Source organism: Thermobia domestica, chromosome 11 (assembly GCF_964235325.1).
Source record: "Thermobia domestica chromosome 11, izTheDome1.hap1.1, whole genome shotgun sequence".
Lineage (NCBI taxonomy): Eukaryota > Metazoa > Arthropoda > Insecta > Zygentoma > Lepismatidae > Thermobia > Thermobia domestica.
Genome location: NC_137464.1, coordinates 153,041,261 through 153,063,282, shown reverse-complemented (window position 1 = coordinate 153,063,282; position 22,022 = coordinate 153,041,261). Strand labels below are relative to the sequence as shown.

Below are 22,022 nucleotides of genomic sequence, written 5' to 3'. Positions count from 1 at the left end.
ACGGAAAGAGATTAGGCTATGCATAACATCCAAACTGCAACTTTTAAAAACCGTTGGATACACTGCAGAGTGAAACTCTCCGCTCCCCTATCCCACCGCGCTTGCCAAGAAACTGATGTAAACACAACAGCAGCGCCATCCTCCCAAAACCGCACTGCTATCCTGGTCAGGGAATACCTCTGACTCATTCGCACCAGCGTGCATGGCCCCTGAATAAGCATAAGCAAAATTTCAATAGGTGACGCAATCCCGGGCCAAAGCATCCCTGATTCATTCACTATGGTTCATGGTGGCCCCAGGGGCGGATCCAGGACCGACTTCTGGGGGGGGGGGCGGTGGGTTGTCATACTGCTACTTTTAAGGGCTCGAAACTTTGGGATGGGTTTTATTTATATATATAAAATAAGAAAGTTTCCTCTTCTGGGGGGGGCGATCGCCCCGATCACCCCCCCCCTGGATCCGCCCCTGGGTGGCCCCAAATTGAATGATCAAAAGTTCGATCAGGTCAGGCCATTACTACTTGTATGTTCGTCAACAATTTGAAGAAGGGTCGTATCTCAAAATCTCACTTTTTCAGACATTAAGAAAGAAATATAATTTCACAGAGGAGCATAAAGTTAAATATGCAATAATTGATCAATAATTCCACATAACTATTCCATTGAAAAAAATAGCAATGGTTTAAGTTTACATTTGCATCTCCAGTTGGTTATACTTCATTCCAGAAAGTAGCACTGGTGTACGTAAATATGATCATCTTAATTAAGTAAAGTTTATTTTAATAGTTGACTGTCGGGTTTGCATAATGTTACCAATTGGCGATGCAGTGCAGATTTACATACGGATCCAGCACAAATTTCTTGCATATATACTGCTTTCGACTTTTTGTATCTTAAATAATCATTCTTGGGGTGAGGACTTGCATTTCTTTCTACAGATTCATTTTAGGGGCAGTGTATGTATACGATAAGAACTATTGCGCAAAAGAAACTAACCAACTCTTGCTAGATGGTCACTAATGCCCGGTTGCACCAACCGAGGATTCATCCGTGGATAGGGATTAAACTAAAGTTAATCATCGCAGTGAGGATAATGTGTTGCACCAACACTGATCTGAAGATTATATTGCCAGATCGTCGAATTAAGATTAGCCATCGAAAACGGGAGTTTAATCCTTGATAACGTCGTGATCAGCTGTGTAACGTTTAAACTCCCAGTTTTTTCCTCGGATATAGTATACGTAAGACCGGAGCAGTTCCAGAAGGAGCTGGACGCTCATACTTTTAGGGATTATTCAATGAGTATCTACGAACTTAGAAAGGGGGTAACAAACCCACTTTCATTTACTTATCCACTGATACGAAAATAAAAAAAGAACGTACCTATTTGCCCTTGTACTTTATATGCTATAGCGCATTACATTATATGCAACAAGGATTTTGGTCTGCATCATGATATAAATTTAAAAATATTTAACATTTTTCGAATCGAAATCAACAAAATTTATTCTAGAAAGTTAAAATAGAATGCTAAGCACATATTATGAAGACAACGCAGTGATTTAATTTGGTAACGTATAAATATATAATATGAAGTATCCTCGCGCACGGAAGACAGGGTCTTCTCATGTATACTATTACCTTTTCCTCTAGCATTCAAATGTGATACAGTACTATTAATACAATCCTATTTTGGACATTTATAGGGAACAGGCCATTTGAATTTATGTTTGGGCCAAACTACACGGCATTTTACAGATGCCGAATGGAATGGAATGGAATGGATCAGCTGTGAGTAGAGTGAATATGCTTGCAAAAGATTTGGATATTTTAGGTGAATCTGAAGTGCTCGAACAGATAGAATATGCTATCCGACCTAGAAGAATAATGAGACAAGGAAAATCCTTTTGAATACTTCAACGATGATGCATTTTGTAATTGTTTTCTCCCGTCGAAGTACTCTGTTTTGTTGCAGGATTGCTTGCAGAAGATATCAATAATTTGGCTATTTATGTGGTTATGTGGCTATAAATGGTGTTACTGTGCTTATTTCAATTGTTCCTAAAGCAAGAAAGTGATATTTGTATCAATAAATATCTGTCATTACTACAATGGACCGATTAAAGTAGCATACTTGCACTAATTCATTATATTCATTGACTTATTTATTATAGTTTGTGAATTGAAGAAGTGTAGTTTTTAGTGGCTACCTAGTAGAGTTGGACAATGTAGGTTAAATTTACCTAACATTTAAGGTAATTATATTTATAAGATTCGACCTTGCTGCAAGACGCTCTCTTGGGGTCAATTATATTTTATGGTATACACTGCAACATTCGTTCATTTAACAGGTCTATTGGCATTTTAAATCTTTACAATTTTGGTTTATTTGGGCTGAATATGCCCTTGTATATTAAATACTGCAGAAATAAGTGTGAAAAGAAAAGTAATAAACCGAAGCAGAAAATTGGAACATTAACTTTGTATGTCATACACTAGAATTGCTCTCATCCTAACATTAAATCTGCTAGCATGTTCTGCAAATTTTACAATAAAAACTATTGATTGCTGCCATCGTGCTTCTACCAATAATCGTGCCCCTATACTTGATGTGTAATATATTTTTAAAAAATATAAGCAAATTTTCATTATAATTTCCGGTGCACCTTTACTGCACGGATCCATAGATTTGTAAAATTTACAGAACAAATTTGTAATAATATTTTAACAGACTAATGTGTTACTAATCGAAATATGTTTTTTTCTTACCTGAAGACATCCCAAATACATAGCTACGTAAAAATATATTAGTGAAAGTCGAACCTGTTATTCGCGGACTTGGCAAGATTCTAGATTACTGGTCCCCCTTCCCATTGATCAGTAATAAAGACAGAAATCAACGTGCCGTGCGGGGCTCTAACCCGCCTTCACTCGCTAACGCTCGCTCGGCTGTACTGTGTAAATTAAATGTATATACTTTAGTACAGAAAGAAATCAACCGAGCTACTAACCTACAGTAATCTAGAACCTTCCCAGTAATCTAGAACCTTCCCCGTGGACTTTCCTATAAGGTAGCTATTAATCACAGTATATGAAGTAAAGTATCTGAAGACCAGGGGCGGATCCAGGACCGACTTCTGGGGGGGGCGGTGGGTTCTCATACTGCTACTTTTAAGGGCTCCAAACTTTTTGATGGGTTTTATTTATATATATAAAATAAGTAAGTTTCGTCTTCTGGGGGGGGGGGGCGATCGCCGCCCCTGCTGAAGACAATGTGCTAATTCATACTGCGCAACGACAAATGTCTGAGCTTAAGAGGTTCACATAATTGTGAAATTTACGTTAGTAATGTGTTATGTTAATTTGAGCATTTGTGCTGTATCGTCGGACTACACGAAAATCGAAGCAAAAAAAAATACATTTCGTTAGATTAGATTAGATTACATTATATTAGGTTAGTGTTAAGTTTAGACTTACCCCTCCGTTTTTTTATATAAAAATTAGGAAAATTTACAGGAGAAATGCAGTAAGAAATGATGATTTGAAGTTTTTATGCGTTGTTTAGGTATGTAACTTTGGCAGTAAAGTTATGTTTAATACGAAAAAAGATATGTGGAAGTGGATACTATTTGCAAGACGCGGAAGGTTCGATGATTCAGCAGCGTGACCATTTTATGTCAAGAGCAGAACCCTTCTAACCCGTTCCTACTCCTACTCTCACTACTACTACTGCTTATACTGTGGATCCGGATAGTAAAATTGCACGTTTTGATGTCTTTACTGCTTTTTTGTAGGTATGAAACTGGAGGAGCAACTCTAAACTTAAGCCTTAGGTTAGGTTAGGTTGAGTTACAAGTCAATTATCTCGAAAAACAGATACGTATAAACTTTTACAGCTTGGAATAAAAAATCAATATATTCGTATAAATATGGAGTCCAGATATAGGTATGGCATAAAAACTACAGTGCAAAAAACAAAACAACTTGTACTAGGTGGCCACTATAAAGCAGAAATGCTACCAACCCAGTCGGGGCAGGGCGAAGCTAGTGGACTCACACGATAGCGAAGAAGTGTATCCGAAAGGAGCGGGCGCGAAGCGGCGTGTACGCGTGCAAGTTAGGGAGTGAAAACATGTGAATTTTGGTAATGATACGAGTTTCAATAGCACTTGTCATGGGTTCATACTAATAACTATCTGCACTGTTTGCAGTAACACATTGTCGTAGTGGCCACCTAGCAGGTTGGGTTGGTTAACTTACATTTAGTTAAGATATAATTCGATAAAACTCAAATATGAGTGTCTGAACTTTGACACATACGCGCCATAAATCATAGCAAGTATACCTATCTGCCAAATAGTCCCTTCCGCCTACATATGTAATGCCGGTTACATCGAAAACAACCAACAACAAACACTTCCTTAACTTCAACTTTTCCCATCGCATGACTTTCAATAATTCTTCATCAGAAATCAAAATAAATTAACCAATTTACCCGGTAAATTTCCTAAAACTGGTCCGGCGATACAGCACTTAACCCTTAATTTGGAACACAAATATACAAGCAATAAAAAATCGGGATATTACCTATAACGTTTTTACTAACGAACAAATACATTATTCAACATGTAAGGTAATTTGATGCCATATATAGTGTTTGCACTATCCTCGTTTATATCGATGCCCACCTTCGCTAACGCACACCCTCGTTACCGATCGGGTCACTCCTCTGCGCTCCTACCGTAACTTGCTTAAATAGCATTCATGCTTTTAGTGACCATCTAGCAAGAGTTGGTTAATGTCTTTTGCGCAATAGTTCTTATCGTATACATACACTGAAGTTCCCCTAAAATGAATCTGTACAAGGGAATGCCTCACCCAAGAATGATTATTTAAGATACAAAAAGTCGATTTACTGAAAAAGAAGTAAATATATGCAGGAAATTAGTGCTGGATCCATACCTAAATCAGCACCGCATCGCGAATTGGTAACATTATGCAAACCCGACAGTCAATTACTAAAATAAACTTTACTTTATAAAGATGACGATATTTACGTACACCAGTGCTACTTTCTGGAATGAAGTATAACCAACTGGCGACGTAAATGTAAACTTAAACCTTTTTTTTTTTTTAGCGGAACTGGCGAGGCGATGTAGATGTAAATCTATATCAAAATTTGGATTTTAAAAAGGTGGTTCGAACAGAGTCGTGGGGGGCGAGACGGGGACACATAACCTCATTGTTGATGTCCCTATTATTCCCCCACTCATACTCATATAACTGTTAAATACAGTGTGATGGTGAGACACGGCAATATGATGAGTTAACCTAACCTAACCTTTCCTACTCTTCTCTACACTTCAAAATAATGGCCTAAATATTGATTGTAAGGTAGCCTAACGTTATGTAACATAACTTACTCTACTCTACATTTCGAGCGCTTACCTCTGGTGCGTGGGGTCCCTTGTTCGATTGCAGGCTAAGTAAATTTGTTTTGGACAAGATCGTGTCCGTAGGTTTTCTCAGGGTACTCCTATTTCTTCCAATTCTCATTCCACCAATTTTTCTATCATTCACTTGTCTTCCTTAGCCTAAGTGGCATAAACGTGGGACGTTAAAGATTTCATTTCATTTTTCTGCCCTAAATTTTAAAATAGTGGTTAAACATTGAGCTAACGTAACCTAACCTACTCTACCCTACCCTACATTTGAAAAAATTGGCAAAGCATTGAGCTAACGTAATCTAACTTACCCTACGCTACTCTACCCTACGCTACCGTATTCTATCCTAATATTCTCTACTTCTCCCTATCCTATCCTATCCTATACTTCAGTGCAAATACCGAACGTTGGATTTTAAACAAGACGGTATTTGTGTGAAGCTTAGCGTAGTTTGTAGTCAAAAATTATTTAACAAAAATGGACTAACCACCCTTACTTGAAAATGTCTCTTAACAGCCGGATAAAGGAGTTTGATCTGCTAGAAAAAAAGCTATTCTTCTATTTTTTTTCAATTTAATATTTGGACCTTAGATATCTATATTTGATTTGGTTTGGAGTTTAGCATCCCTTTCAGCAGCGAAGCTATATAAGATGCGGTCCTACAGCTTAATGTAAGATCCGAACTACATGAGCTCTCGCCGGTTGATCTTCCACGTCATTCCGCTTATCCAAAAAAAAGCGATATATTTTGGAATATCAGAAACAGCTTCTTTTTAGTATTTGATATGACTTTATTATTATTTGTTAAAGGATATGTTTGTCCAAAAGCATTAAAACATATTTGCCTTCCCGAGCAGTAAACTTTACCCGCTTTTTTCCCATATCTAGTACAAAAGTTACCACATGCTACACGAATCAGTTTTCAGTTGTTACTGCACTGTTTTAGCCAATCAAATGCATGATATCGCATGACGTCATGCCATAAACGTCATAGTTTTATACAGCTTCCGATTACTCGTGGATAAATTAATCCTTTCTCACAAACTGTTGGTGCAACGATGTAAGATTCTTATCCAAAGATAAAAATAATCAATGGATTATCTTATCCGATCTTAATCTTCGGTTGGTGCAACCGGGCATAAAAGCATGAATGCCATCTAAGCAAGTTACGCTAGGGGCGCAGAGGAGTTACCCGATCTGTAGCGAGGGTGTGCGTCAGCGAAGGTGGGTATAGATATAAACGAGGATAGTGCAAACCCAATATACGGCATCAAATTATCTTACAAGTTGAATAATGTATTTGTACGGTACTAAAAATGTTATAGCTGTAATATCTCGATTTTTTAATGCTTGTGTATTTGTGTTCTAAATTAAGTGTCAATTGCTGTATCGCCAGACCAGTTTTAGGAAATTTAACGGGTAAATTGGTTAATTTATTTTGATTTCTGATGAAGAATGAATGAAAGTCATGTGATGGGAAAAGTTGAAGTTAAGGAAGTGTCTGTTGTTGGTTGTTTTCGATGTAAGCGGCATTGCATATGGAGGCGGAAGGGACTATTTGGCGGAGAGGTACACATGTTATGATTTAGTGGCAGATAAGGCAGTGTGGAAATGGCGGGTATGTGTCAAAGTTCAGACATTCGTATTTGAATTTTATCGAATTATATCCTAACTAAATGTAAGTTAACCAACCTAACCTGCTAGGTGGCCACTACGACAATGTGTTTCTGCAAACAGTGCAGACAGTGTATTTTATGTTTACTAGTGGATAGTTATTGGTATGACAAGTGCTATTGAAACTCATATCATTACCAAAATCCACATGTTTTCACTACCCTCGCTTTCGCGCGTACACGCCGTCGCTGATGCGTCCGCTCCCTTCGGAAGAGTGAGGGTCCACTAGCTTCACCATGCCCCGACTCGGTTAGGTAGCATTTGTGCTTTTTAGTGGCACAAGTTTTTATGTTTTTTGCACTGCAGTTCGTATGCCATACCTATATCCGGACTCCATATTTATACGAATATACTGCTTTTTTATTCCAAGTTGTAAAAGTTTACACGTATGTTTTCAAGATAATTGACTTGTAACTCAACCTAACCTAACCTAAGGCTTAAGTTTAGAGTTGCTCCTCCAGTTTCATACCTACAAAAAAGCAGTAAAAACATCAAAACGTGCAGTTTTACTACACGGATCCATAGTGTAATAGTAGTAGTAGTAAGAGTAGGAATAGGAACAGGTTAGAAGCCCCGCAAGGGTTCATTTTGTTATGTTCTTGTCATAAAATGGGCACGCTGCTGAATCATCGAACCTTCCGCGTCTTGCAAATAGTACCCACTTCCACATATCTTTTCCTCGTATTAAATATAACTTTACTGCCAAAGTTACACACCTAAACAACACATAATAACTCCAAATCATAATTTCTTACCTCATTTCTCCTGTAAATTTTCCTAACTTTGTTTTTTTAAAAAAATGGAAGGGTAACTCTAAACTTAACCCTAACCTAATAAATATTATCTAATCTAATCTAACGAAATGTACTACATTTTGGTATTTTTTATTTCGATTTTCGTGTGGTCCGACGATACAGCACAAATGCTCAAATTAACATAACACATTACTAACGTAAATTTCACAATTATGTGAATCTCTTAACGCTCAGACATTTGTCGTTACGCAGCATGAATTAGCACATTGACTTCAGATACTTTACTTCACATACTATGGTTATTAGCTACCTTATAGGAAAATCCGCGCATAACAGGTTCGACTTTCATTAATATATTTTTACGTAGCTATGTATTTGGGATGTCTTCAGGTAAGAAGACAAAATATTTCGATTAGTAACATACTAGTCTGTTAAAATATTATTACACATTTGTTCTGTAAGTTTTACAAATCTACGGATCTGTACAGTAAATGTGCACCGGCGATTCTATTCTCATCCTCTTCATTCTTCTTTCTCACTCTTTTCCTCTTCCTGCGTTTTTCTTCCTTCTCTAACTAAGTAAGAGGAAGATAGTGATAAAGAAGAATGAAGAGGATGAGAGTGAAAAGTGGCAAGGTATAGAAGGTATGGGAGAAGAAACGGAAAAACTGAAGAATTTATTGAAGAAAGGAGGGGTCAGAACCAGTGTTTGGTAAGTTACTTGTAGAAATGTAACGCGTTACAAGTTACTTTACTTTCTCTTAAAATGTAACGCGTTACTTGCCTCAAAAAAGTAACTGTTACTTTACTTCGAAAGTAACGCGTTACTAACGCGTTACTTTTAGGTCCGAAACTTTGAACATGTGGAAAAAATCTTATTACTTCAGTTTTATGTACTGCTATTACTACCGCTATTATTATTATTATTATTATTATTATTATTATTATTATTATTATTATTATTGTACGTTCTGAATCGATTTATGTAAACGCAAGGACAAATTTTTACTTGACAACTATATGAACATTTTAATGTAATGTAACATTGACTAAAATGCCATACTGCGTTACTCGTAGGGATGGGAACGAGTGAATTCGAACAAGTTTTCTTTGAAACTCGATTCGACTAGAAACAGACATCTTTGAGCTCAACCCGAGAACTCGGCTTGAAAAATTTCCTCCAACTCGACTCGAATTCGGGTCGAGTTTCGAGTCGAGTCGAGTCAAATCTGGTGTATAGTTTAGAGTACTCTCTTCAAGTATCTTACATAGACAATACAATTATTATCAATGTTACTACTACTACTACAACTTCTTCTATTATTATTATTATTATTATTATTATTATTATTATTATTATTATTATTATTATTATAACACTGTGTATAAACATGAAAGATAGGCGGTTTATATATGAATACTAAAAAAGTAGTTGATTGCCAACCTCTGTAGTCGTGAAGTCTAGGAGTAAAGGACATTGTTCACGAGCTACTGAATTTGGGTTGAGGGTCTAGATTGAGTATTCGGGCTCGAGCCAAACGTTGTTAAAAGTTATAGGGCACTGGCCAAATATCGTCAAAACTGGTCGGCCCAGGTTTAGAATTGTCAACGACTCGAGCAGAGCGGCTTACAGCTAATTCACTATCGACTCAAACCGAGAAGTGAGCTGAGCCAACAACTCACCCAACCGAGTCGGCTAGAGCCATCGGCTTAGTTAAGCCGAGCCGAGCTAAGCTTGTTATAAAAAATCTCTTGTAGTCTCGCTATCGAGACGAGACGAGATGCGAGCAGTGTTCCCTCTCGTGAGCAACACTAAAAGTATTCCATATTACTGCTTATCTTACATTTGTCATGGCTTTCACTTTCCAGTGTAATCAGCCCATGATTTCAAAACGAGTTAAAACGAGCGAGCCACTTATCAAGCTCGACTCGACGCCAAAAACAGTGAATCAGTGAAGAACTCGACTGGAGAATATTACTTTTGACTCGACTCGAAACTCGACTTGGATTCGAGTCGAGTTTTAGCTTGACTCGTGCCCATCCCTATGCGTTAGAAAAAATGGTTGCTTATTATTATTCTGCTAAACTAATTATATAATAATAACAATGTTGCTATGTAAAATTAAAAATACAGAATATAGAGAAACATCACACTACAACTGACGAAATGAGAACACATGAACTGGGGGTGAATCAAAATTGCCAATAACTCTAAAATCGATACATGCTTTTTAAAGCTAGTTGTTCCAAACTCTATAATCAACGGGACTTTAGGATATGCAAACTGATCTAAAAGAACCCTAATATTACATACCATCAACATTACATCAATAAAGTAGGCCTGCTCAACAGGACACCGTTTATTCATATTAAACCCTTACTGAATGTCGTTCATTATGACACCTTAATTGTTGATAAATATTTTCCGCCGGGGCACCACTTTACTTTTAAATTCTGTTCAGCAGTGGCGTACTTACGATTTTGTTTCGGTGGGGCTTTGCCTGAAAATGTGAAAATTCTGCAAGATATTTTATATACTTTACTATAGTAAGTAAGATTTCGGGGGGGGATTACGCCCGGAAGCCCCACCCCTAAATACGCCACTGCTGTTCGCCATCATCTTCAACTTTTAAGAAAAAGTATTCTTTCAAATGTTCGAACGATAAAATATTTTCGTTCTCCATCTTTATAAAAACAACACCATTCAAAGTAAAATAGACTACCAGTACCATTGCACTCGTAGTTCACTCACTAAATGTATTGATTTGGAGCTGTCAAAATCTAAGACAAAATCTTCCAGGTGCTTGCAATCAGTACACGTGATTTCCCTGAGGCTTCATCATCTTCCAAAAGCAGCAAGTGGCACTATATTTTGTTATGTAAATAAACAAATCAAATTGTATCTATGAATGTATTTGCAAGCCTACCAACGTAAAGTTCGTAAGGCGAAACGGGAAAATGCACATCGAGATTTCCCGTTCTGCCTTGCATTAAGATGAAAAGTGATAACAGGTTTTACATGCTAATTTCATTGCTAGATGTCATAAGGCGAAACGGGAAAAGGCGAACAGTGCAGGAATTGTCGGTCATTGACATCGTTCATGCTCCATTGTTCCACTTTGAGAAATTCACTTAAAGGAAAGAAATATTTGTTTCCGAAAAAAATATACATATATTGTATTTACTCATCCGAAATGTAACGCGAAAAAGTAACGCAAACTAGGTACGTTACTTAAAAATTTGTAACGCGTTACCGTTACAGTTACTTTGGAGAAAATGTAACGCGTTACTAGGAAACGTTACTTAAAAAGTAACGCGTTACTTGCGTTACGTTACTTCCCAAGACTGGTCAGAACTTATAGAAAGGGTGGAAAAAATTGATTAAGATCAATAAAGAAGAAGAATAGAAAAGGAACTAAAAAGATTAATGAAGAGAAAGAAGAAGTCATCTACAAGGTGTTGTGTGGACTGCGATATGTCATATATAGGAGAGAGAGGGAAGAGAATGAAAGAAAGGATAAAACAACATGAAGATGATGTTAGGAGGAAGAAAGATACCAATGCCATATACAAACATGTTAAGGAGAGGAATCACGGAATTAATTGGGAAAAGACGGAAGTATTGGAGAAGGAGAAAATAATGATAATTAGGAAGTGGAAAGAAGCAGATTGGATAAAGAAGGTAGGAAGAGATAAACTGATGAACTGGTCAGGAGGCTTACTTATTAATGTATTATGGCAAGGAAGTTTGGATAGCATAGACAAAAAAGAAAAAAAAGGTCCTTATAAGAACCAAAAATGACGGAACGTGATTAGTTGGAAAGTGAACAAGAAGACTTACGGGATTGGCTGAAGGCCTCAGCAAATAGAAGAAAAGAGAGAGAGAGAGAAAGAGAGAGAAAAGGAACAACAATGACTATATATATATGTCTGTTAAAAGAATTTAAACTTTTTCATAACAATGACTATATATATGACTGTTTCCACAAGCCTAGACAGTCATTCACATATCTACAAAACATGATCAAGTTCTTACCCCCTTTCTCTTTCACCTTTTTCTCCCATTTGTTCATAATTATTTCTACCAGTACTGGGCTCAGCCTCGAACCTATACTGATTCCTTTTCTTATTTTTACCACTTTCTCCTCTATAATACAATAACTGTTTTCCCATATTACCTTCAAAGCCTTAACTATCTTCTCTTTTGTCCATCCTTTTATACTTTTACTTCCCATTTCTTCCTCTATGACCCTTATATACAACAACAACTATATATATGTCTGTTAAAAGAATTTAAATGTTTTGATAATAATGACTATATATATGACTGTTAAAGAGTTTAAACTTTGTAATAACAATGATTGTATATATGTCTGTATTTTCACTTATTTTCGATAGTGTCTGAAGAAGGATATGTTAGATGTCCGAAACCGTTACAAATTATAATTTTAAAATAAAGTGTGTTTTAAGCTTTGGGCAATGTTTCTTTTGTTAAGAGAATAATCTTGACAAAATGACGATTTGGGATTGCTTTCAAACAGCATCTACACTTAAATAGAACCGCACTATGTTTATATATATATATAACCTGTGGCTCCCTGAGTCTATACACCAATTGTTCCTTGCCCACAACATGCGTTACTGTAACCTCGCTACAGCAACGCATGTTGCGGGAAACGCATCCAGTATTGGTGATTGTGTATACACCATTGCTTTTGAATTTGATTGATATGATTTTGGTTTTGGTTCTGAATGAAAATAAATAAACATTATTTTTGAATTTGTTTTATGATAACTCTCCCTTTCTTATACAAGAAATATTGAACTAGATTCGTCAAAAGTCTAGTTAATTAATTAACGATTCCCATGCTGATATTCCCAAATGTGACAAATATTCCTGGATATGACTTTGTACTGATAGTGACAAGTGCAATTGGCAGTTAGGCCGCACGTCTACATCGTCCAGTGTTCTTCTAAGAAATAATTATATTTGTAAACCTACTAATTTTGTAGGTATGAGCAGGTCTTGAATAATATTAATGATTAAATGGTTGATAAGTTGAGATACGGGGCTGTAACATTAAACCTCCCCCCAGGGTATATCTTTTATTGTCCTCTTCATTATATTTATTTTCTTGAAAGGCCTCCTAAAGGCCTAAATGTTGACAGCTCAATTGGGTTTGGAAATTTACTCGGATGTGTCATAGCTGGGATGCGTAAAACATTCAGCTAGGGTGGTATATAAAGATCTTAGTGTAGAAGCGGTTCATTTGAATCGTCAGGGAATTTAGAAACCCTGAACACTTCAGCTGAAGGATTGTAAGTTAGCGCCTTTGGTTTTCGGAACCAATTCACTAACCTACATTTTTATGAATGACTTATAACCTGTGTCGTCAAGTAGTGACTCACATGGTGGCGTCTCGCAAGGCTTGATCGCCGTTTAAGTCACTTATATGTCTTAAAATCTTTAAAGGATTATTAGTTATGTTATATAATGCAAGTATATATATTTATCGTTTTGCGTGTAATGATATGACATGTATGAAAAGTCAGATATCATTGTTGTTCACATATATAAATTTCTGTTTAGTTATTAAATTTTATCAACCTCATAATAAAATATTAAAATTTAGATCAGCCATCTAAGCTTCATCAGTATATTTTAATATGTATATCAACATACTGTGTTAGTACATTTTAATTATTTTTATTGAATAGAGTATATGTAAAAGGAAGACAACTACTTCAATGTGGAAAAACATATTTAAAAAGTTTTGTTTTCATGATTTTCGTGAGCTTATCTATTACTCAACGACTCTCATAAGGGATAGAAAACATAATTTTGTTTAGTTTTTTTAAAAAAACATTTATGCATGTGAAAAAATTTGATTGATTAATTTTACTAAATTTTTATTTACTTCACTACAAAAGAAGAAACAATTGAAACTTCCGCTACATGACTCTACGAATACAATGCGTATAACCAACAGATTATTTGTTGTTTAACTGATAGTAATTATATTCACTAGATTGGAAGAGAAACCGTTATTCTAAATTAGTACTTGTCAATCAACTTACACAATAACAATACAATATAACGAAATTTAAACTGAATTTAAGACATAGGGAAACTCTTGATTTGTTGTTTAATCGCTATAACAATATAGGATCTAGTAATGGGTTGATAATTATTCCATTCATGAAAGATGTGTTACCAAATTCGGCATAAATCAATGAGACATATAGATATTGATAGTGCTCATTAGGTGAACAAAATGATCATATTTGGAAATATTGGCAATTGGGTAAAATAAATGGTTTAGGGCTATTCTTAGATACCAAAGGACTATTGAAGAGCGGCATCTTTACGTAAATTTATTATTCTGATGTATGCGTATGTTAACGTGATGCAAAAGGTCATAAAAGGACAGCTCACGTTCGGAAGTAGTTACTCCTCTTTACTTTTCGAATGCCTAGTTGGGAAACTAGATGAATAGAAAAGATTTATCGTAAGTGTTTGATAATTTTAGAGGTGGATAGGATATCCCTCTTGTAATGTTTGATTGCGACTGATGCCCTTGAATGTGTTAGTAAATTTTTATTTTGCCATTGCCATTGAGACATTTTGTCGAAAACAGTATTATGAGTACTTGTTTCAATTAACGGTCGTGTGTTCGCTAATCTTGTAAAGATCCGTGCACTAGTGTCGATGCCCATGTCTATGTTTGCATTGATATTAATGATTTGGTAAGAATGTAAATTCATGTTTGTTGTTGCAATAAATAATTTAGAAGGAAAGAAAAACAAATTTTTTTTCGATATATTGGTTTTAGATAACAGTAAATTGAAGGAAGTTGTTTCGTGAGTTGGTATGTAATTCTAAATTTATTTGAAATGTTTTCATGTATCTGCCGTTTGAGCAATATGATTATTGATATTTTCGGTATTTTCTTTTGATATTTAGCAAATTACAATATATAGTATTTTAAATAATAAATATATGATTAACGCCATAATTATCTTACGAAATGTCTGTTTTGAAAATTATTTTGCTTTATTAATGTTTTCATTTGTATGAATATATATGTATGCTACTTTGCATAATAATTTTTGGTGTTGCATTGGATGTATATATCTGGTGCTTAAATATCATTAAACAATTCCCATTTGAATGAGAAGGTTTGTATATTGGTTAAGTCCTGTTGTAAAAGGATGCATACACACATTACATTATATTATGCACACGTATTAGGGATTTCGATTTTACCATCTAAACCGTTATAAGGCAGCATTTACACAACCGATATTAGGCGGCACTTCCGAAATCAATACATATATTTTCTATTATTGTTTAGTGATTAAATGCTTTTTGTGTTAATGTTAATTCGCATGTTTATTTGTTTATTATAATGTGTATGTGTGTGTAATGTTTAATGTGTTTATTATAATTTTAAATAAGTTGTACAGTACGTTCAATGAAAAAGGATTGAGAAACCGATCGAAACGTGCATTCCTGGTGAGAAACCAATAAAGAAAAGACTATAAACTGCATATAAACAAATGAAATAATGATGAACATTTTACCAATGGTGACTTACAGGTGGTTTTATAAATATGAAAGGTGGCTTGTTGTCATACAGGTAGCGCAACCTTACAAGTGAAATGTGTTCTGCTATATCCGGTGATGTTGTAATATACCGATTCCCACAGTTAACTTCCAGTGACTCGAATTCGTATACAGGGTGTTCCACAATATAGTGATTTCCCAGTTACATTTCAGCATAAACCATTAACCCTCTGACGGCCAGGGTTTCTTCGCAAATTGAATCGATTTGCTTGCACACCTACGGGAGCCAAAAGGACGTCACCAGCCCCAAAAGCCAATTCATCACATTTAAATTAAAATGTGAAAGACAGTGTTAATTTTGAATTTAATTGAACAAGCCTCGTATATGAAAGAAAAATCTCGAAGCCCTCTCTCATAAGTTTGGTATGCCTATGTATGTGTTGGGGCGTTTAGCTCCAATCCTGTGACCATATATGGCTAAGGAACAAAGAGGCTGTTCGTATGATGCTTGCATTCTTTGTGTCTGCCCCCTTTCTGGACTCTTACCTTTCGCCCACGCCTTGCTGTAGGTGGAAGCTCGTTGGACGAACGAACTCATTCGCGGGCTTTGTGAATCGGAGCCAGACCTTTGGCGTCCGTGCTTTTCAAGTTTTATTATATAATTTTGTGTTAAGTGAACTGCCCATTGCTTGGGTTGAGTACTTAAAGACGAGATATTAACTTGAGAATTAAAAGTGTATATTCGAATATTGAAGTGAGTTTTCTCGCTTATCAGCAGCGTTTAGTTAGTGAAGTTTCACAATTCGTGTATTCGAATCCAAGTTTGATGGACCGTCGTGTCCATGGCAGCGTGATACTCAGAAGTGCAGTTTATGTGTACTATTTTAAAAGTGTGTATCTAAGCGAGTGTATGTACTGAACTTTATTTCCTCATTACGAAACCTCGTGGGCAGAACAATACGATGGAATAATTGTTTTGGTTTGTGTATGACATTCTAATACAACCAGTTTTCTACACGTACAATGCATTAGTACGTGGCTTGCAGACAGTTGGAAGATTTAGCCTCCTTCAGGGACCTCGCCGAACGAACAAACCTGTGGATTGTGCCGTTGCCTTCGATTGCGTTGCTGAGGACAATCGTGAACTTTGTGGACGAATTTGTGGTAACTATAAAAGAATGCTACGTAGTGAATAAAGCCACCTCCATTGGTACAATTTTTTGAATTTATATAATATACGCTGAATAGTAATATTAGTTAGTGCATGCACGTAAATCTTAAAAGTTACAGTTTCATACATTTATATGTAAGATTTGTATTTGCTTGTATTTTTCTTTTCTTGGTTAGTTTTAATTAAAAAATCAAGAACATTTAATTGCTATTTTTGTGTTACACACTTGCTTACATTAGCTTACGGCGCTCATGTCTAAAATCTGTCGCATCCCAGCTGCGATAGAGGCTAGGCTGAGCGTGTTGTGCATGGGTTGTTGTGACTAGTTGGGATAAATAAAGAGAGAAAAGTAGAGAGAAGGATAATCATATTAGATTAGTCACTGCATTATTTTAATAAAAGGAGTCACAACCAACCACGACCACAACCACCATTGATCTCAGCAACCGCGAAAACTATGGATTTGACACTAATATTGGTCAGTTTCAATTATTTTTTCATGCCTCGGAATCCCGCCCCCAGTGACCCCCAGCCCACATACAGTGGTGGCTGAATTTAAGAAACATCACTAATGGAAGTGTCAAAATTGATCTCAGCGACCAAGAAAACTATGGATTTGACACTAATATCGTCATTTTCGATTACTTTTACATGTCTCGGCATCCCCGTCCGGTGACCTCCGGCCCGCAGCCGAATAGGGTGATTTTTATGTTAATGTGGTCAGAGTTTTACCATTGATCTCAGCGACCGCGAAAACTATAAATTTGATACTAATATCGATTTTCTATCACTTTTACATGTCTCGCGGTCGCTGAGATCAATGGCGAAACTCTGATCGTATTAACTTCCAAATTCGCCCTATTTGACTGCTGGCCGTGGGTCACTAAAGGGGGGATACCAAGACATGTTAAAGTAATCCAAAATGACCGATATTAATGTCAAATCCATAATTTTCGTGGTCCCTGTGATCAATGGTGACACTTCCATTAGCGATGAATTTTTAATTTTTGGCCGGGGATCAGCGGGGGAAGGGGATACCGAGACATGTAAATATAGCCCAAAATGACCGATATTAGTGTCAAATCCATAGTTTTCGCTGTCGCTGAAATAAATGGCGATACTCCCACAGACATTGACTTCGAAATATAGCCCCAATGCGGAGAATGGGTATATTCAACTAGTTATTTCATATTACAACGTTCAGATTTCAATATGGTGGCCAGGGCACACTTGCGCTTTTGGAAGAATTCCAGTATGTTCTTCACTACCACAAAAGGCATCTATTCACATAGCCCCATGCCTATTAAGTATTTCCTTTATTGATCACAACTTGGAAAAATTGATTTATTACGGCAGCCATTTTTCAATATGGCGGGGTACCACACTTTTGATGTTTGGGGACTTTTAGTATGTTGTTCACTACAACGGAAAGCATCTAATCTCGAGGTCCCATGATTATAAAGTTAAAAAAAAAAAAAAAAAAAAAACAACAACTAATCAGAAAATTTTGAGCTAAAATGACTCGTGCATATACACTACCGATACGCTTAAAACAAGCATCTTATAGTCATAATTGCATTCATTTTCTTTTGGGTTGTCTCTGACAGACTCAGGGACAAATACTAATCTCTGGATGTGACAAATCTTATTGAACGTCATTTAACCTGAAGTTAATTCTCTATATCACACCGGACAGGAATAATTTATCCTAACTTGGTGATATTGAATAGTATGTCAGATCGTGATCGAACCTTCTAACAAGTTTGCGTTCGACAAATGTACATAAGGAACAGATGAAATAGGTTTAGCTGGAATCATCGTCAATAAGACATACTAACATTATTAATATTTATCGCGTTCCTATAGAAAGTATACTAGGATAAATATAATAAAAGCTCATATCCTAACAAAGTCTAGGACATTTGAGAGCTAATGTTTCAAAATATTGCATATCTCTTCCTTTCATTTTATCTTTGTGTATCAATAATTATATTAGATTTTTTTTAAGAATCTGTCCACAAAGATTGAAAAGTTAGTCTGTATTACCAGTGTTTCTTTAGGTTTGAATACATTACAGTGATACACATATTATGGTATCTACATAAGTAGATCATCGTACACAAAAAATCTTAAATAAAGTTAATTTTAAGAAAAAATATGCAATAAGTCTATAATGATCTATGTACTGATCTTATTCTTTCTCCAAGAATAACTCAAGTTTGCTAGTCAAACTGGTAATTATATCCTTTAAATAGAATGTGGTGAGCATTAATTCAAAATAAGTCCATAATAAAACTATACGATATTTATGTTTCAAACAGGTTTCTTTGAATTATTTTTCTAATACTAAATATACACCGAACATGCCTACTAAGATCATCATAGTATATAAGCTGTGGCAGAGTAGAAGCGCGACTTTTTCCTAGCGTGGCAGCACTGCCTATGTTCTCTGCACTAATCTTGTCGTCTAGGAGGACTAATTCTGTATCCATAGCAAGTTGTCACATATTTCTAACCACATTAGTGAGCAGCTATGTTGATTTACGTGGAACGTGTTTCATTTACTTCTTCATGTTTTTCTGAATAAGATTGCTTTTCGCGATGAGTATTCGAGATTAACCACACATACTATAAAATTTTGTTGGCATATAGGGAAAGGTGCAATATTTCAAAAGGCATAGCCCGATGAAGACATACTGATTAGAGGAAAAGTGTACAGATGGCACAAATTCTTAAAAGATGGGCGAAAATCAAGCGCTTTGCTTCCACAACCTGGACAAAGACCGTTCGTGATTAACGAGTTGCTCTTGAATAGTGTTACAACAATTATTTGTGATTATAGGTATATTAAGTGAAAACGATAGTGCATATTTGGGTACAAGAAGGACACTCTCCACCGAATTTTGCATGATTATTTGAAAATGAAGAAAGTTTGCTCCGCATGGGTACCGTACTTTCTTACAGCAGAACAGCTTTATTAGCTTTGGTAATTTTCAACAAGTGGAATAGACTTATGCAAGATGATCCCCTCATTTTGGATCGAATCATTACTACTGATGAAACATGGATCCATTATTTTTAGCCGATTACAAAACAAAGGCATATGGAAGTCGCTATAGCCGTATCGCGAGAAGAAAGTGTGGCAAAAAAAAAAAAAAAAAAAAAAAGCGCAGGGAAGATGATGCTAATCATCTTTTGGAATCGAAGAGGCATGATGTACAAACACACTGTCCCTACTGGAAAATGGCGAATGTAGTTTACTACCAAGGAGCCATTGATACTACACCCGCACGTAGAAGAAAAACAGGCCCCATTTCAAGAACCCCTTCATATTGCAACACAATAACGCATGCCTGCATACCGAAAGGAGCTTTCAGATCTACACGACGAAGAGAAATATAGTCATTTTGGCACATCTAGCATCTAGTCCAAACTCTACACCCTCCGAATTTTAGCTATTTCCAATTTCCAAGGCCAATTTACGTGGTAGTCGTTTCATGACAACAAAGAAATTATCATCGCCGGGCAAGTTTTCTTTAGTTCGCTACCTGACGACGAATTTTTAAAAACATGCACAAAGTGGCTGGAGCGTATGGACGCTTGCTTAGCTGTTAATAGTGCCTATTTTGAAAAAGATGTACGGTACGTCTACACGATATAACTTGTTCTGAATTAAAATATTTTATTTTGTAAGATTTTTGTTTTATGATAATGGTTCTGAGAGGGGTTCATGTACATATTTAACCCTTTACTATACGTTTCAACTATTGGGTTCATTTTGGATTCAACAGGAAGATAACGAATTAAATTTTCGCCCTAGTACATTCACCCTAGCGCTATCAAATGGAGGTCTTTATTTTTTGTAGACAAATTAGTCTGACATTCTCTGCGAGAGGCTTTGCACTTATTTATATTAAGTGTATATCAAATATTCGTGCAGTTTTTTTTAAAGTCTAAACTTTTTGCCATTCATGAAAGCAAAGACGTCCTCCCTTTGTCTTTAAGCAGTACACGTTTTAGGTGACAGTAGTTGAGTCTCCATGCCTGAATTATTAAGATAATTAAGAAATGTTTCTCATACTGCCCAGGGACGTGGCATTTCTGGATTTAGAGCAACGGGAAATTGTGAAATTTCTTACTACTCCTGGGAGTTATGGAGCCATCATCGCTAATTGCAGGAGTGTGTGGATGTAGTTATCTTGCAGAAAACACTGTTAAGATGTTGGTGAGTATGTTCAAAACAGAGCGAACGATTGCGAAATTGAACAGGGTCTGAACGTCCAAAACAATTAACGGTAACATTGACTGCGTTAAAAATTTCATCGTGAAAGGCGTGTCACCTTGCAGGAGATTTGTGGCTAACATTAGGGCTAACATTGGGACCGATATAATTTATAGTTCAAAGGAACTTGACCTAAGAAAAGTTTCTTCTCATAGGGTTCAATGAATGATTAATGCCGATTAAAACAAGGCAGGGATTCTATCAAGTGTTGCAAATTTGACAGGCTTTGTAGGAGAGTAACGGAATTTCTAGAAAAATGTTGTCACAGTAGGTGAGTAACATAGTACATTGCCAACTCAGAATCAAAAATGCAGTCGATGCAGTAAAAACACACAGTTTCGCCATCTTCCAAACAGCAAGTTGCATCCAATGAAAAGGTACAGTACGCTATCTTCTAAAATTTCCAAGTAATGATAGTGTTTGATCTTGTTCTGAAGGGTCATACAATTACAAGCCAGTGTTTTTGTACAGAACGTTTGCCAAAAAATGACTGAGAAGTGACCATAAATATTAAATAATAATTTCATCCTCCTCATATTAATTTCATTTCATCCTCCAGCCACATCGTGCTAATATTGTAACATTATTCTGTGCTGATATAAAAGTTGTGCTTCATTATCTTATTTACCAGAGTAAGCTCCAGGTGACTTCTCGCTGTTCTCAATCCTCAGGAATTCTCTTCGTGAAAACCATATTGCTAAGTAAATCATTCCTGGGAAGTGTTATTTTCCAGTATCAGAAAATAAGACATGTGCTGCATAAAATGTACGGAGCAATCAATCAGCAATTAAGAGGAAGAGTTCATTGAGAAATATACATAGGTTAGTTTGTTGTATGTCTTGGTTCTTGAAAATTAGAACGAAATGGACATAATTTTGGTGTGCACCTCGTATATATCGTATATAGTATATTTGAACATGATCATTTACAGTCATTGTTTCAACGACAATCGCGAACAAGAAAAATTTATCGGGAAGATCTGTTTGAAATGGAAGTTTCTTATTTTCTTGTTTAGAATTTCATTATTTGGATACAATTATCAGATTTATTTAAAACTTTCTCTTCTGGTATTTCTTATTTAGAACCATCATGTTAGATAAATCCTCCTTGATTTAGTTACAGAAATATT

General features: G+C 36.0%; 1 protein-coding gene across 1 annotated transcript in view; it reads right to left on the bottom strand.

The window, feature by feature from the left end:
- The window catches only part of LOC145665322 (uncharacterized), a 170,770-nt gene that overhangs the window by 130,043 nt on the left and 18,705 nt on the right, over nucleotides 1-22,022 (bottom strand). The gene's annotated exons all lie outside the window — the stretch shown is intronic.